The sequence below is a fragment of the Chenopodium album genome, chromosome 16 (genome assembly GCF_948465745.1).
Source record: "Chenopodium album chromosome 16, dcCheAlbu1.1, whole genome shotgun sequence".
NCBI classification, from domain to species: Eukaryota; Viridiplantae; Streptophyta; class Magnoliopsida; order Caryophyllales; family Amaranthaceae; genus Chenopodium; species Chenopodium album.
Window position 1 is genome coordinate 12427709 of NC_137849.1, and position 19594 is coordinate 12447302.

Sequence of the window (19594 nt, forward strand, 5' to 3'; positions counted from 1 at the left end):
AACCGGCACTTTTGTCGTTGGTGGTTTGATATTGATTTTAATGTCGATGGTATACCAACAACAGCCAAGACTAGCCTAGTTGGTACTCTTCTTTGACACCAACGAACTCTTAAATGGTATTTCTTTTGATACTATCGAACACCTTTTTGATACCAACGAACCTATTTATATATTAATATCAATTATTGTTTACTTGTTTCTTGATTAATGACTTTTAACGGTACTAGTTATCACAACTCTACTACTTATACATCAAAATAAATTATTTTAACAGTTTAACAGTCCACCATGCTTTGCAATAATAATTCTTTGACTAGAGAGTTTTGACCAATACCTGAACTTAGTCGACAATGGAACCTACGGCTTTCTGAGCTTCCGGCTTTACCAAGGTAGCTAACCCCAACCCTGTCTTCCTTAGATCAAGCTCAGGACAGATCTAATTCGTTTCCTGCCTTAGACCGTAATCTCTAATCAAACAACTCTCACTGTGTTTATGATGAAACTGTTTGAACAGAAAGATAACTCATTTGATATATAAGGTTCAAGGGGATAACGTTCCCTTCTTGAAAGAAACTTTTATTTAATTTGAAAAGATTACAACACTCATATATTACAACGAACACACAAACTGAAAGCTTAAACAGACATAAGCTGAACTAGAGTTTTCTCTACTTTAAGAGAGATGGAGAACTAATCTGTCTCTTAAGGTGAGTATTTTTCTCTAGAGGACTCTCTTAATACTTTCAGAGCAATTCTCTAGCTAACTCTTCTAACTCTGCCTTCACTTCTTTGCCTAATGCCCTTTAAATAGGGAAAGGCTCACAAAGGTCACCGACACTTTCTATGGCTTACAGAAAACCATGACTCAGCAAGTGAATATCGTTCACTGCTTTTCTAAATATTCTTTAAAACAAATAAAACGTGCTACAACAGTAAAAGTAGAATACATTATTGCTAGTGTGGGCTCAAGACTCCATCATAACTTGTAGACTACCTTTGTTGTCCTTAGTGTCTTCATAATGGACATACATTGGGTTGTCTTCTTCTATACCGAGATCCATCACACATTTGGCAGCATAGGATTCATCCCATGTGACAAAGATCTCCAATAAGTGCTCTTTTCCTTCTAAAGATAAATATCTCCCAACTTCAACTTGTTCGAGATAATCATACACTGATTCACCATGTAATACTCCTTCTAAATAATTTCTTAACCATTCTGGTGCTACTATAGTAGTATTTCCCACATGTATTATGACCGGTGGTTCTTCCTTAATCGCTATGAACTGGTTAAGATACTGAGCAATATAGAAAAATCCATAAGCTCTTGCCTCCGTAGGATCTTTTAATTTACTCGTCTCTGCTGGATACAGATTGGATCTTTGATCTTGTGATGAACATCTTCAAACATGATCAGGAAATGTGGAGAGTTAGTTTTTCCTTCAACCATTTCAATGTTTGCACTTTGCACTTGAACTTGTTCAACTCTTCCTTTATATCTTGTTGCTTCGTAAATTCTCCTAAAAACATACTTCTGGAATTTTGTGAGTTTCTCAAAGAACGTAGTATTATTATCAGGAAATGGTACAATAGTATGAACCATTCCATGATCCCTAGCTCTATAGTGCTCTGCCATATATGGTGCCCTCCATTCCAGTGAATGTGGATGAATTGACACGAATTCCACTCTGGAATTGGTGTTGAGTATTATTCTACTTCCCCATATATCACAGACATTATACATCTTGTATGACCTTGATACAACTAGATCATACCAAAACCTAAAATTGTTATTTTATTTAGTATTATATCCTGAATATCAGGAATGAGTCTCAGGATAATGACCATCACTTCGTACATTTAGGAACCTTCGAACTGCTACATGACAATTTTAATTAAACCATCTCGGGATCTTCTTTTTGATGAAACAATCATGGCCTCCATCAAGGCCCAAGTGGAGGGTGAAACCCGATCCATTGCTTTATCAGTTTCTTCAATAAGAGTTTTTCTCTCTCCCTCCATCTTTTCTAGTTGATGGGCAAGAGGTTTTTCTAATGTCTTGTGCTTCTTCGCCATTAGCCAATTCTCTAGTTAGACTATCGGCTAAAGAATTCTTCGATCCCTTTATATGTTCAACAGTAAAAGAGAATTGGTTAAGCCATAATTGCCAACGCAGGAGTCTCCCTTGCGCTTGCATATTAGACAAATTTTTCTTAACAAAATCGAGTATGCCTTTGTAATCTATTCTTGTTAAGAACTGTTTAGGGGCTAAGAAGATTAAGAACTTCTCAAACCCTCTAATGACTGCAAAGATTTCCTTTTGCATCGTAGGATAATTTAACTCAGCTTTATTAAAACTTCCACTGCTATACCTGCAAAGTCTTTCTCCTTCTTTGATTTTTAACATAACACTCCAGTGTTCATTATTAGCATATGTTTCAAGGATTAAATCATCTCCACTAGTAGGTAGTGTTAGTACAGGAACACCTTTACTCATAGCTTTTAAATCTTGAACAATTTTGGAATCAGTTTCCTTCTAGTTCCATGTTATTTCTTTCTTGAGTTTTTGTTGTAATGGTTTTCTTAATAGAGCAAGATTTTTCTATGAAATCAGAAGCATAGGTTAAACATCCTAGAAATCTTTCTAGTTGTTTTCTATCTTCAATTTTATCTGGGAATTTTTCAATCTTTTCCAAAATATGCTTTTGCAATATTATTTGTCCTGCTTTAATTTCTAATCCTAGAAACTCAATTTCTTGTTTAGCATAAACACATTTATCCTTTCCAAGGATTATACCATGCTCTGCACATTTTTGAGTTACTGTTTTAAGATCATTCTTGTGTTGCTCTAAATCTTTAGAGAATATTAGAATATCATCTATATAGACCAAACAACAATGATTAAGTTCTCTAAAAATATTATCCATTCTTCTCTGAAATATCTGTGGAGCATTTTTTAATCTAAAAGGCATTACTAACCATTCATAATGCCCTTGAGGGGCACTAGAGGCAGTTAATGGAATGCTTTCTTCTTCCATTTTAATTTTCCAGTAGCCACTCTTACAATCCATCTTAGAAAACCATGTGGCTCCTTGTATTCTATTAAATAACACGGTTTTATTAGGAATGTAATAGCCATCAAAAACACTATTGTCATTTAGCTGTTTATAATTAATGACCATTCTAGCTTTACCTCTTTTCTCTTCTGCATGATTCCTTACCATGAATGCTGGACTATTATGAGGACTCTTGCTATTCCTAATTAGCTTTTTATTTAGCAATTCTTTTATTTGTCCATCGAATTCCTGTATATCTTGGTAGGTATAGACCATTTGTCTTACTCTAATAATCTTATTAGGATTTGTTAGAGTTATCTTAGCAAATGTCTTATCCTTTTCCCAATGTTCTAAAGGACTTGTTGAATATAATTTTTCACATAATTTTTCTTGCTGATTATTTATCTGATCTATTAATGATGAATCACACTCAGAAATTCTAAGCGCAACCTCTCGTTCTATAGGTGTAACCCTATCACCACGCTGGCTGCGTGTAAATTCCATTGTTTGATGAGTATAAGCCTTTGTTATTTTCTGTATAGGAACAGAATGACCATTAATAGTAAAGATTATTTGATCAACGGTTGAGTGCATGGAGAGTATAATCTTTGAAAAATATTTCCTATTATCATATCAGGACTAGGTTGATCAGTTGCCCATAAAATAGGAATAACACATTGAACTCCTCCAATTTCTATTGGTAATTCTTCAATTATTTCCATATGCATCATGACACTATTATTAGCAATTCTAACTTGCAATAAGATTTTTAGCCTTTTTCTACAAGAATTCTGGAAATAATGACCTCTTTCCAAAACATGTAGAACAACCACTATCAATATATGCACATAATATTTATTATAATTCTCAATGCATATATCAATTGGAATATAAATGCTATTAGGATTAGTACTGGATATTTCATTACAAACTTCCATTTGCATATTTACTTCATCTTCATATACCGGTTCACTCACAGTTTTGGTTTTATATCCAATTACTTTTCTTTTATCAATAATAGAAATATTCTGATCTTCATGCATTTCTGAATTAGAACACGAACCAATATCTATATTATGCCTTGCTGGTTGCTTTAAGGCTTTCTTAGCTTCATATTTTTAATTTAACTTTTTTTGTTAAAGCTAGTATTTCTTCTTCATCTTCTTCTTTGGGTTTTTAATTGACTTGTTTTTTTCATCCTTATTATAGTTGAATTTTGTCTACTTAGACTTGGTGTTCTAAGACTCATACTTCTTTGCATTTTAGGATTTGTAATTAACCCAATATGAAGTAATCCTAATTCATCTATTAACATCTTACTTGACCTATTTTTTACTGTAGGATTCATGAAGAATTCTTCTCATGTTTTTTCAATTTCTATTTCATTAGGATTTACCTTTATATGGCTAATTTTCTTCTTAGGACCTCCTCCTTGCTCATATTTCTGAGCATCTACTATTTGTTTCTTAAAATATGAATCTATAGTATTCACCAATTTATAGACTACCTTCCATCTTAGTTGTATAGGTCGAGTCCCTTTATACATGTTTACTCCAAGAGTTAATAACTTGATCGCTAGAAACTATGGAGCATATGAATCTTCTAAGCTCACATAATATCAGGGTTCACATATATAGCTTACAGTTCCTTGACTTAAGCTACAAGTGATGCCATTAATAATTTGCTCATAAAACTCTTTGTGTATAACATAACAAACAAAACTTAATCATTTAACATTTTTACCAAAATCTTGTAAAGGAGTTATGCATACTTGCACTGCACCAATACAAATATAACTATAATTTCCTTTTTCTTTATGGTTCTTAATGCTTTTCCAGTTTATGATATTAATTTCTGCTCTATTCTTTTCACAATCCTCGATTATTATACTTCCTTCCATTTCTTCACATACATATTTAGTTCTAACTTTAAAGAAAGAAGTTTTAAATATTTTATCTTTAGTAATTTGAGAAAAATTCCAACTTTCTTTGTTCATTTGGTCTAGGTCTTTATCATCAATAGAATACTCAGATCTTTTTAGTTGACCTATAGTCATTTTACTTTTATCCTTATCGTCATCTGATTCTGAGTTTTCTAATACTTCTCCTTCCATCATATTATTTATTTCTTCATAATTTTCATCTTCAAACTCATCACTAACTTCAAGGTCTTCATTATACTCATTTTCCTCTTCTATTATTTCTACTATTCCTTTATTATTACTTAAAGTCAATTCTAAAGCCCCGTCTTCTAGTATTTCTATGTAATCCCAACTTCCCAAGACTTCCATTAGTTTGTGATTAGCTTTCTTACATTCATTAGCATAATGTCCTAATTCTCCATAAGACCAACACTTGCATGTTTTCTTTTTCTCAGAACAATATGTTGCCTTTCTGAAAAACCTACTTGGTTTTCTATATTTATGTTTATAGTACTTTTTCTTATAGGTTTCTCCTCTTGATCTGTCAAATTTATTTTTCTTATAATTCCTTCTCTTATTATAGTTTTTTCTTTCACATTCATAGTTATTTGGGAAATCCCAACAAGTAATAAATTGTCTTTTCATTTGTTCAGTTCCTGTAACCTCTCTACATTTCTTTTCAATCCATTTTCTTAAAAAGAAATTCTATTACCTAGGGCATCCCTATCTAAGAATTTCTCTCTCCATTCTTGATATTTTTCACTAATTTCTTCGTTAAAGGGACTGGGTAATTTGTCATAAAACATTCCAAGATTTGTTTCATTTTCACCAATTTTATAATAATATGTCTCAAATTCCATAATGTAATTATCAACATATTTATATTACAGATGGACAAATTACTTAACTTTCTTTGATATTCCATTCGTTTTTCATTAGGATCGGCTCTAGGACCAACGAATTCTAACTCAATGTATTGACATAACTGTCTGAAAATTCTAGTAGGTGATTCACTAGCTCTTAATGCCATTTTGTCTTCTTCATCTATTCCATCGTACCAGTCTTCTACACAGCCATAGAGACTATGTTCAATATAATTTAAGAAATTTTTGAAGTCCATTCAGTGTTTAAATTAAGTACACTACTCATACTTTTTTCCACTGATCTAAAACATCTTCTCTATCCCTTACACCATCTAATTTAAGCTTATAACCAGTTTGACTTATAGGTTCAAGAGTCACTTCTTCTTGTTAAGGTATATGATTAGGCATAACCTTGACACTAAACCGGGTAGTTTTCCCTGGTATGTATCTTGGTTGTGTGCAACTTCCTTCTCCTTGATACCTAGATCTTTGGATAACATTGTTTACATAAATATTTTCATTAATGATTTCTTCTCCAACATCATTATTATCCATTAGTCTTTTACCTAGTTTGTTTTCAATCTTTTGTTGGACAACTTCTATGGGTAGAAAGTTAGATCATTTAAATTCATTAATCCCATTTGTTGATATAAATCTTCCTCTAAAGAAACATAATTATTTTCCTCTATCTCATAATCAATTCCTCTTTTCAGAAATTAAGTTCATTATTTCGTTTAGCTTATCAGGGTCTTCTTCTTTATCAAACAAGATTTGTAGTTCGTTAACTGTTTTCTCCTCAAGATGAGGGCTCTTCTTTAGTTTCTTTATTCTTTTCTTGGTTACTAGTAGGTTTTTTAGGGAGTGATACAGTAAACTTTTTATTTTTATCTAAATTTTGGAAAGGATACTTATATTTATACGGGACAATTTTCTCTTTATTAGGTGATACTTCTTTACCAAATTGATGCCTAACTTCTTTTGTTAAAGCAAGTTGAACTTTTTTAACCTGTTCTTTTAGATCACTTAACTTTTTATTAAAATCAGTTGTGGTTGATATCTTATTTTCGATATTAATACAACGAGCATATATGTTATCAACTTCCGATCTTAATTCACCAATTTTATCTACTATATAATTAAGGACTGGGCCAAAATTACTAGTATTTTCAGGAATATGATAATAATGCTTAAAATCAGGTTTCTTACACTCAGTAGAAGGCCTAGTATTCTCCAGTTTTATTTAATTATTAATTAAATTAACAACTTATTTTAGCTTTTAACCGTATGCCTCTAATACCAATCGAACACAGCTAGATACCAACGAAACCCTAGTTAGGATACCAACAATATATCAATTTATACCAACAACAATTCTTGTTAAATAATTCGATACCAAGCGCAGTACTTTGATAATACCAACATGTTGTAGGATGATATTTCCACTACTAAAATTCGTCTTAATTGCGACCGTTTTTCTACGACCGTCTGAAAAACGGTCGCAAAATTCATATTTTGCGACCGTTTTTTATGCGGTCGCAATATTACGACTGCTTTGACAACGGTTGCAAATTTGCGACCGTTTTACGATCGTTTTTAGCCTTTTAGACGGTCGCAAGGCTGTTTGAACGATTAAAAATAATTCCAAATTAAAATAAATTGTTTGCGACCGTCAAAGACGGTCGTAAATGTCATAATCTGCGACCGTCAAAGAGACAGTCGTAAAAGTCAAAATCTGCGACCGTCTCTGACGGTCGTAAATGACATAATCTGCGACCGTCAAAGAGACGGTCGTAAATGTCAAAATCTGCGACCGTCTCTGACGGTCGTAAATGTCATAATCTGCGACCGTCAAAGAAACGGTCGTAAATAATAATAATCTACGACCGGCAAAGACGGTCGTAAATGTCATAATCTAGGTCGTAAAAGACCTATTTTTTAATTTAAAACCCTAACTACTTCACACTCATTCAGCAGCCGCTCATTCTCTCTTTTCTCTTTCTCTTTCCTCTCTCTCTTCTCACAGTTGTTTCTCTCTCCTCCTTCGCTCCTTCTTTCGTTCTTGACAGGCTAAAGTCGTATCACCTAATCAAAAGTAATTACCTAAGTCCTCTAACTAAAGTAGATAGGGAAGTAGGGTCGAATCCACAGGGAAACTAGTCTTTCTATTCCTAATTATTTAATAGCAATCTAAATTATTAGTAACAATTTGTTGTGATTGAATGATTATACTACGAAAAATATAAGTATGGAGAATAAAATAAGAGGAATCAATGAATTAAAGACCTAGGGCATAGGTTCACCAATAAATAATATTCCAGGGTAAAACATAATAACCAATCATTAATGCATCAATTAACCAAATAATAAAGGGCTTTCGCTACGTATTACAATCACAGAATTAATCTACCGGTATTAAATCTCATCTCTCGAATCTCGACTTAACCATTTATAGATTAACCTGCCTATTGAAACTAGACCTAAACATCAATTCTCATCTCTCGAATCTCGAATCAATATTGTCAAACTCATGCATAAAAGATCAGGCCTAATCTAGTCACAGAGCATTAAATCAATCAATAGGAAATTAATATAGCATTGATAATTAACAACAATAAATTACCCCTTCATATTATTTATGGATCCCCATAAACCCTAGAAAAAGAACTACTCACACATAATTAAATCTAAACTAATCAAAGCAATAAAATAAAACATGATAGAAGGAATAAAATAAATAACTGAGATTAAGAGAAAAGAAATCGTTACCAAAGTAATCAGAATAAAGAGTTGAGTAAAGAACAAAGTATAAAGTGTAGAGAGAGAAAATAAGCTTAAGTAAAAAGAGAAAGTCTAAGAGAAAGAATTACAATAGTAAAGAGAGAATAAGGAAGTGTAAAAGAATCCTAAACTTGCTTAACGAAAACATATTTATAATAAGCAAGAATCCTAAACTAAAACAAACTAAACGATGCTTAAAAGATCTATCAGAGACACGCGCCCGATCGGGCGCCACACCGCCCGACCGGGCGCGCCTTTTTGATCGGGCGAAGGGTTGTTGCGATATAAGTCTTCTTTGCCCGATCGGGCGGACCATCGGGCGGACCATCGGGCAGACCATCGGGCGGACCATCGGGCGGACACCCTTGGGCCGCTTGGACTCCTCGTTTAGGCTCGTAACTTGGCCCAAACCAAATATCCTCTTTGGGGCTTTAATCATTCGGTCCAAATGCCTCGTCTTCACACAAGTCGAGCCCTTATTCACCGGTTTGATTACTCTAACCGATCTTGGGCTACGAAAGATGGCCGTGCTCCTCCAATGCTCGTAGTTGCTCCATAAAATCCCGGGAAAGTACTCCAAAGGTGCAATTCCCTACAAAACTCAACCAAAACTACGAAAACACTAGAAAACACATATTAGTAATAAAAGTGGCTCTAAAGAGCCTAAAACACTACTAATAATGACCAAGGGACGAGGGTAAAATACTACATAAACTAGACATATCAGTTCTCGCCATTCCTCTTCTCCTCCTTCGCTCCTTCTTTCCTTCTCGCCATTCCTCTTCTCCTCCTTCATTATTAATTGACTTTTATTGCCGGAAATAGATCGAAAATCGTCCTAACATTCAACCGACGCCAACCGTAACCACCATGACCCCCATCGTCAAGCTTTAGCCCACCACCACTATCTCCACCGTCACAATGTTATGGCTAAGCAAGTTGATGGTTTTTAAGGTCAAATTCGACCATGAAAAGTCTAGATCTAGACTTTTCATTGTCGAATTTGGCCTTATTAAACCAAATTTGAGGTGAAATTCGAAGTCAACTCGAGGTTTAAGGTATGTTATCGTACGTGTTTATACTTGTTTGTCTGAGTTTTTATTCGAATTTTTTTTATTTTTTGTTCGAATTTCAGTATTCGAATGTTAATTTTTGTTCATTTTGGGATTCATTTTCGTTTTCATTTTTTGGTTAATGTTTGGGTTTGATTTTTGTTATTTTGTTAATTTTACTATGTATGCTTGATTTTCGTTTCGATTTTTGGGTTGATTTTTGTTAATTTTATTTCGAATTTGATTTTTTTGGTTGATTATGGTTAATTACTTTGAATGTTCTCTGTTTTTTTTATTAATTCGAAATTCCATGTTTTAATTCGAATTCCCATGTTTTATTCATTGGAATTTTGTCCTTTTTTTCGTTTGAATTTTTGTTTGGATTTTTTGGCTTTTTGGGTTTGATTTTATCTTTGTTTTGGGTTGATTTTTGCTAGTTTTCGTGGTGGTTGGGGTTTTCATGGTGGCTGGGGTTTCCGTGGTGGCTGGCTGGGGTTTTCGTGGTGATTGGGTGGTGTTTTAAGGTGTACAGTGTGGTGGTTTGGGTGGGATCTGGGTTAAGGGTGTGGGTGGGATCTAGGTTAAGGGTAGGATCTGGGTTAAGGGTGTGGGTGGGTGGGTTTTTTTTTTTTTTTTTGTTTTTTTTAAAACTTTTAGCGACGGCTTATGACGGTCGCTAAATTCAATATTTGCGACCGTTTCATAAGGCGGTCGCAATTTCAAATATTTGCGACCGTTATTGAAACGGTCGTTGAAAATAGGGAAAACGATCGTAAAAAATCTGCGACCGTCAAACGGTCGTAATATTTTTTTTTTGCGACCATGATAATAACGACCGCTATGTTGCGACCGTTGACGGTCGCATTATGTTTTGCGACCGTTTTTACTATTTTTTGCGACCGTTTGTGCCGGTCGCAATTTGGCCAATTTTTAGTAGTGTTCGTAACTACTAAGGATGGTATTACCTATAAATCTCGTTGGTACTATAGAAATAAGGTACTTTTTTATTTTACAAAAATACCCTTAGTTGAGTCCACTTGGACTCTACCTACTTGAGGCCAAGAATTTCTGAGAGGGGAGAGGGGAGGGGGAAGTACTAATGTAGTGTTGTCAAATGCATAACAAATACTAAAATATCAAAAGTCACATGAAAAAAAAGAGAAAGGAAAAAAAAAAAGATGTGTGGGACCACTTCTAATTGTACCACTGAAAGTTTATATAATATCATTAGTTATTTAGTGATACTATATATGCACGTAGTTAGTATCACTGAATGCATATTAGTACTACTGAATGGATACATAATACCATTGAAATATTCAATGGTACTATTTTATCACCTGATGATACTATTGATCACTCAATGGTACTACTCTAAAATCAAGTACTAAATACATGCAATTACACTCTTACCCCTCGTTATGCAATTGTTCTTGCATAACGGGACTCCCTTTAAACAAGCTCGAGAGGGGAGAGGCTAGAGAGAAGTTGGTGTCTAAAGTATTAACTACCCAAAACACCCTTCCTTTATTTAATTTTACTATTTTAAAAAATACTTTAAAAAAAATACTTAAAACGGTTTAAACGATAAAAAAATTACTCCGTAGCTTTTTGAAGACCTTGACAAATATAAAGAAATTTAACCCTATTGACAATTGATTACTCGACTTGGATAAATAATTTAGGAAATGTAATAATAAAATATTATCAAATCTTAAAAATTTAGGAAAGACAATACAATAGAGGAAATAATGATTTTTAACACAAAAAAAAGATTGAAAATAGTTTTTTAACACCCAAAATAATAAATTATTTTAACACCACAAAGAGTTTAGAAAATTGGATTTTACCACTGTGGTACATGTTTTTTAGCGAACAAATTAGTCTATAAAAGGTTCCACTTGAGTGTCTGATAAGACTTATAATTAAAAACTTAGAGTCGCTACCTTATTTTTATCCGAATAAGGACGGATTTTAAAATAGTCAATTTTAAGAAATAACACTAAAAATCAACTACTAACTCCATAAAAAGAAATAAGGCACAGGGTTCGGGGTTTAGGTTAAGAGAATCGAACGTCTGGAACTCGTCTTCCCTTCCGTTCTAAGGAATGGGCTCTTACTATTGCGTTATTAAAAGTCAAGTTTTAAGACATGTTAATCACATAAAAAAGATATAATAATTAATATAAGGTAGGTTTGAGCACCAAAGTTACACTACGTACCGATCATGGTGGGATTTTGAATTCACTCACGGATTAAAACCTTCGTAGTTCAGACTAATGTCATGTTTTAAATAACCAATTACATTGGGTTTTTAAATTTGGGCAGTTGACATTAACGTCATTTTTGTAAATGAGATTCTAGTGATCTTAGACAAATTCACTCATAAAAGTAAAATGAACCACCTTGGTTGAGGAAATCACCCCAATTAGTGATCACCAAAAATGTCTTTTGAACAAGACAATTCAACAAATGCGTCCCAATTAACGACTTTTTAGTGGGTCAGGGTATTTTTGAAGTGAAACTGTAAGGGTTCACTATATAATCTCGCTTTAGGTTTAAAATCACTCAAGGGTAATTTTTGTAAGGTTTTAAGGGTTATGTGTTTAGGCTTAATGGAATTGACCAAATAAAACACGACACCTGTCAAGGCCTTACTCTTCCAAATGAAAGGGAACAATAAACTATTTAATCATATCCGATTGTCAATTAATCCATCTGGTAATTATAATGGGATATAAGCTTATTTTTATGGAGATGGATAATTGTTACAACCTTATACAACTAAATAATTAATCTTAACCTCATGTTTGGAAATGAGGCCATAACCTTATATTAACAATTGTTAAATTATTAAAAATAAATATGCAAAGTTATGATTCATTCTTGTGTTACAAAAGGGTTTGAAATAAGAAGGTTTACAAAATTATAAAAAACTTTACATCTGAAGTCGTCTTAAAATAAAGTTAAAGATTCTTAAAACATCATTTATTTCGAAAGTCATCTTTAGAATAAGATTAAAGTTTCTTAAAACATCATTTAGAATTAAAGTTTGTTAAAAACACTTATTTCTAAAGTCATCTCTAGATAAAATTAAGACATCATAATTAAAACTCCATAAGTTAAAATGACATAGTATAGTGTAATATAGGTTTCATAACATCATTAGTTTCTTAAAAATAAATTAATACAATTTCAAAAAGCAATTAAGAGGAAAAAACGTGCCTTTTTCTTCTTTTTGATAGCTTTAACCAAAAAAATCATTGAAAATCATAGAAAAATCGAAAAAATTATTGTGAGATACGGTTGGAAAGCTCTTGAAAAATTCTATCACTTGAACTAAAGAAATGGAACTGTTTTTGGATGTAAGGGCTGTTGCATAGGCCATCTTTGGGACGTGGTAGGTTACTCTTTACCCTTGAACATCCTTTACATAAACTCTTAATTCCTAAGGTCTTTAAGCTCACTTTAAGAAGGAAATTATTCTTGAAATATATCTTTGACAAACACATGAATGTATCAAGTATCAACCCTCTATATTTTTAATGCATTAAAAAAAATGAAATGCAAAATGCAACTAACCTCCCTTTTTTAACCTATCACCTCACTAGTAGGCTTGGCTTTCTAATCTGGAGTAATGAAAGATTTAGGGCTAATTTAGCACCTAATATTGTCATTACTCCTATTGGTAACATCACATGAAAAAAAAACATATTAGTTAGCATAATAATAATAATAATTAAGGAAATTAAGAAAGGAATAAAGATAATACCTTGATCTAGATGTAGCTATTTTTTGGATAACCCTTTTTGCTTATCAAGGCTGATAAATCCTTAATTAAAGTAAAATAAGAGAGACTAAGTGATATTTTTTTTACTTTTTGAGATATTAAAAGAAATTAGTGCAAAATAAAGCTAACGAACCTTTTTTTTTTTTACTTTTGATTAAGGATAATAAACTTAGAAAATAAAACTAAATCTTGAGAGATAAACTTTTTTTTTTGGTTTTAATATAGTATATAGACTAGGAACGCTTAAGAAATTAAACTAAATTTTTTTAACAAGGATAATAAAGAAAAATAATACTTGAACTTGAAATTTTTTTTTGTGGTTTTTATAGGAATTAAAGATAATAACAATACTTAAATAAAATAAAAATGATGACTTAATTAGATGATGCTTTTATAAGCTAATAACTTAGAAATAAAGCTAAATTAGAGAGATATTAACTAAAGAAAAAGATTAGAAGAGAATATTTTAGAGGGAATTTTTAGAGAGAGAATTAGAAGGAAATTTTGGTATGTTTAGATAGAATTTTTAGAGAGAGAATTAGTAGGAATATTTAGTATGTTAAAATGAGAAAATTAGGTGGGTATTTATAGGAAAATAAATGGTAAATATCAAGATTTTGGTAATAATGAGAATCTTGATATTAAATTCTTTGTTTTATGTGTAACAAACTACTACTACTACTGTTGCTGCTGCTAATACTAAGACTGATAAAATAAAGAAAACCGTAACTAAATCAGACTCTAATATTCATATAATAAAAATGTTCTAAAATGCGATGGTATTACAAAAAGAAAATATGTAACCAAGTCATGTCAAAACTCAAAAATACTCACATGATATACGTATAAAGACAAAGTACCTAAATCAACTAAGTGATTATTCATGAATCTCTTAATTCATTATACTCACCAAGATACTAAAACAATACTTATAAAATCATTATCTCCCCAAAATGTCAAAAAGTTACACATAGACATTAGGTTACAATACTTGTAGGGTCAGACAAAATATTTTCAGAGCTTATATATAAAACTAAAAATTAACCTATGTCCTTATTAGACAATACATATAAATTTAACAAAGAACATCTAACCATACGAAAAAATCTTATACGCACGAGCATTACAAACAATATACAACATAAAAATTGACGTGGTCAAAGTAAAAATATACTATGTAAAATCATATAACAAAAATGTTGACATGGTTAAAAGTAATAATTATTAAGTTATTAAGTCATACGACATAAAGTTAATGTGGTCAAGAGTAAAATATATTCCCTTAACCGAACGATTTAAAAAAAAAACGTGAACTCTATCCTGTCTTACTCTATTAAAACACAAATTTATATTTATTACGGTCGTATTATTTCACTATTGACGATGACAAAAGATACAAAATTAAATCAAAACAAAATGAAGAAATGGAAAAAAAAAATCCCACCAAAGGGGACATGATCCATGAAAGGGGCTTCACCATCATGAAGTGCTTGTAACTAATTGCTACAAACTCAAAATACTATGGTAGCTCCATGCATTCATATCCCCACAATCGGAATGATCACAGTTACTCCATGCGTTCATATCCCTTACAATCCGCATTATATTCCAAAAGGTAACGAAAATATAATGTGCTTCTTTATATATTTCGGCCATTATCAGTCTGTTTTACTCCTATCCACATACACGCTTCTTATCGATGGAAGATCATTGATTCAATCGATCCGAATTGTTGTTTATCGGATCCAATAGCGGGATAAAAAAAGACAGTATTATTTTAGTTTGCGGTAAAAAAAAAGTATATCAAAGGAGGTCCCTTGTGTAGTACTTTTTTGGTGTGGTAAACTTTATTGCAGTAAAGGGAATATTTATCATTTCCCTACCTTGGTTGGGCATGAGTCTTTGGAGTAGTGGACTTTATAGGTAAGCTAGCCAAATAATAAAGTATTGCACAAATCGTAAAAATCACTAGATAAAATAAAAAAAAGTACTCTAACACTCTAAATGAACATATATACCAATATACTTACTATACTTTAAAGGATTAAACAATAACATATTCCCTCGGTGAGACAAAAAAATATTGTACTTTTATACTATACGATAGTTATACGTATACAAAAAAATACGGTATAAAATACCCACTTTTTACTATAAAAAGAAAATCACCCTTATCCAAATCTCCAATCACCACTTATTTCTTATATCCTTCTATCTCCCTCCTTACCCGAAAAAACCACCATTAATTTCGGCCACCATGTTTCAAGACAACCAAGAAGATCAACCTGTCTTCACCTTTGAAGAAGACATGAGGATGATACGGGTGTAATTCATGTACATTGTGGGGTTAGTGGTCCTCCTAATGGTTGCATTAATTTACTTGCTAATTAGCAAGTGAAGCCCGATATTACTTCGATGGAGCAGGGTAAAAATACATGCGGTGTTAGCTATACTTCAATATTTTGTAATTTAGCAGTTTAGAAGTACAAATTGTAACATGTATTTTGGAAATTATGAATAAAAATCATTACTTATTACTCGTTTTCTTCGTTTTAAATAGTTAAAAAAATGTCATTAAGTTCATAAAAATATTTTAGCAAAATAATAATAATTATTGCAAAAACAATAACTATAATGATAAAAAATAATAATAAGGATAATTTCAATAGTGGGATCAAAATTTGGTGTCTACAAGTACCACTTAACGAAGTCCGTCCGAAAATCCGTTAGGTGAGGTCTATAGTGACACATGTCGCCATGCTATTGGTTTAAAAAAAGAAAAAATTAAAAAAAACAATTCCTAAAACTACCCCGACCACCCCAACCCCACCACCGTCACCCTCTTCTCCTCCCCTAACCAGTGCGACCGCCATCTCCTGCCCACCGCCGACACACCCCCTCCCCCAGCCTAACCTTGCCCCCACCGGAACCCACCACCTCCCTTCTTGCAGCCCTAAATTGCCCCAACAACCGCCAAACGTAAGCTCCCTCTCCAAAAACGACCACGAATTCGCCCACCAATGGCCGAATTCGTGGCCAAGTTTTGGGGAATGAGGCTACTGTTTGGTGGTGGTGCAACGGTTTAGGGCTGCATGAAAGGGAGGGGGTAGGTTCCGGTGGGGCGGGGTTAGACTGGGGGAGGGGGTGTGCCGGCAATGGGGTGGGGGGCAACGACTGCGCTGTCTGAGAGAGGAAAAGAGGGTGGTCGGTGGGGGGTCGGGGGTGGCTGGGTAGTTTTAGGTTTTTTTTATTTTTGTTTTTTTTATTATTCTTTTTTTTTGCCACTAACAAAGCGACACGTGTCAATGTAGACTCCACTTAATGGATTTTTGGACGGAGTCCGTTAAGTAGTGGAAATCCAATATTCTAAATTTTTTGTGGTGTTAAAATAAAAGAATAAAAAAAATTGGGTGTTAAAAGCCAATTTCACTTTTTTTTGTGTTAAAAATCAAAATTTCCTATAATAAAAAGTTAATTGTTTAATATTCCATCATTATTGGCATTTTTAAGGTAAATCAACAATAAATTTATAATTCCTTTAAAAAAAACAATAAACTTATAATTATATATTAAGGACTAGGTATAATTTGGTGGGTATATTTTAATTAATTTGTTTTTTTAGAGAGCTACAAAGACAAAGTGATGAGAATCGAAATCAAGATCACCTGGAACCAAGAGGGGAGCTCTAACCACCTGAGCTATGCCTCACTCTCTATATGTTTATTATACATGTGAATGAATTAGGAGTGGAAAATAGATAGCCAAATTTTGAAATATCCAAAACTATGGAATTTCTTATATCATATTTATTTAAAAACAAAATAATGGTTTAGACAATTAATTTTTTTTTTATTAGTAATAGACTATAAAAATATTTACATCCTCTAGGGAATTTTTAACTCCGCCCTTCTGTGGGTCATGTTTTTAAGCATGGCGGTGCTCCAAAGGAAAAGAAGATAGAGAAAAAGAGTTGCCAACAAGTTTTAGGAACTTGTAAACTGTTCACGGACGTGAAGATTAATTACATCTCATTTACAATCACAGAGATTGCTAACACCATAGTGGTCTAAAACCATGACTTGATGTTCGGGGATGATGGTACGAATCCAACCTAAAAGAGATTGAACCCGTCCTAAATAGGCCTTTACTTAATTCTTTAGATACTCATGCGCGCTTTTCGATCAACATACATACATCACATTAATCCTAAACTTGTTTAATCTACATTGGTTGATTATCAATGCATAATCAAATCTATTATTGGTGATCACTTGGATTAAAATCATATCAAGCCTAAATCAAGTTATCTATTATATTATTAAAACTCCAAGGCAAGGAGTGGCATTTTGCTATGTGTCATTTTTTTTTTGTCATTTCGCCACGTCACTTTTAAGTTTTTGCCACATCACTTTTGCAATTGTATTATTGTATTAAAATGTGCTTGATTTATACCTTAGAATAATGATCAATTGTATAATGAATTAATTAATAAAATTCAGTTGTTTAAAAAAAAAATCAGCTTTTATTATCCAAATTAAGTTTTCAACTGATAGTGTTTAAGTACAATTGAATTTTTTATTTTTATTTATTTTATTTTTTTTGAGGAAACACAATTGAATTTATTGATTTCAACTTTAAAGATAGAGAAGGTGTTACTTGCAAACCAATATACTAGCCATTAATAGTATTTATTTTGGTCACAATTGAAAAGTTGAATAATTACAATGTTTTTAAATTTCTGTGACCCATTTAATTTGTAAAATTTTCACCGATATGTATGTATTCAATAAATTTATCCCTATAAATTAACTACCCAAGGAAATGATACATAAACTAAACGGTCTAAACCTCTTGGAGAAACATTTTACTGGTGAGTATTGTGTTAGGTGATGCAGTGGATATATTTTGCATGCTTAACTCAACATATATTATAGGTCAATAAGTCGTGTCTGGTTCTAGGTTCAAAAACAAGAGAAAGTTTATGAAGTTTTTTTTTTTATTGATGCAGGTATATATCGTGCTGGTATGAAGCGAAATAATCATGCCTCCCAATCACCGGCCCTCTTCGACCGTCCTCGAAAGATGCGTGTTAGTGTTTGTAATTGTTTATTGTGTAATCATGTATGTCAATGTCGTCGTAGTAATGAGTTTGTAGTCGCTAGGGAAGGCCAGATAACCTTTCTACCTTAGTTTGTTGTTTCTAATTGTAACCACTGTCTAAAAAAAACTCATATTTTTACACTTTTAATAAATCACCCCAAATTAATTATGGCCTATATATGTTTTAAGCTATAAGTAACATTTTGGTTCGATGAATGTGTAATATGCACGTAAGATTTCCTATATTTTAATATGAGATTCCATTGGTTGATTTGTTTGTCATGTAATCTATATGAAGAAGCTAGAGAAACAAACCCGGGGCATTGCTCGGGTCACTAACTAGTTAATTATTTTATTAGGCGTGATTGCAAGTACAAATTCCCTTTAAACCTGCAAAAAAGGGCGTGATCGATCAAACAATAACAATAAATCATGAATTATCAAGCAACATATGATCAATATATCAATCATCATCAAAGCATCGTTAGTAGTAAGATCCTAGGCATGGTATTGAACAGACTAATAACAAATCCTAGCATGTCACTAATTTAATAACAAAATCAAAGTGTTATCCTAAACATGATACTAGCAACCAAAATCAACATCCTAAACATGATGCTAAACATGATTTCTACTCCAAAATCAAAAGAATAATTAAGTGATTAAATTACTTACTTTGATATGCCTCAACCTTCTTGCTATTAAAACAATACACACGTTAGTAAAGTTCAAGAAAGCGAATCAATAAAGTAAATAATAAACTAAATTAATTAAGAATTGAAATATAAATTTAGGACCAAACCCTCATAACTATCAACCTTTCACGTCGAGGTCGAAAGCAACGTCGAGTATGGATTGGAGTATTCAAATCTCGCGAAGGAGGTATTGTGATTGATTTAGGGGAGTATCAAGGATGGGTTTAGGATAGGAACATAGGTGTTTTAGAAAGAGAATTGATGATGGTTATTGATGGTAATTGTCCATGATCTGAAATGGGGGAAAACGACCTCTATTTATAAGGAATAAAGAGAGTC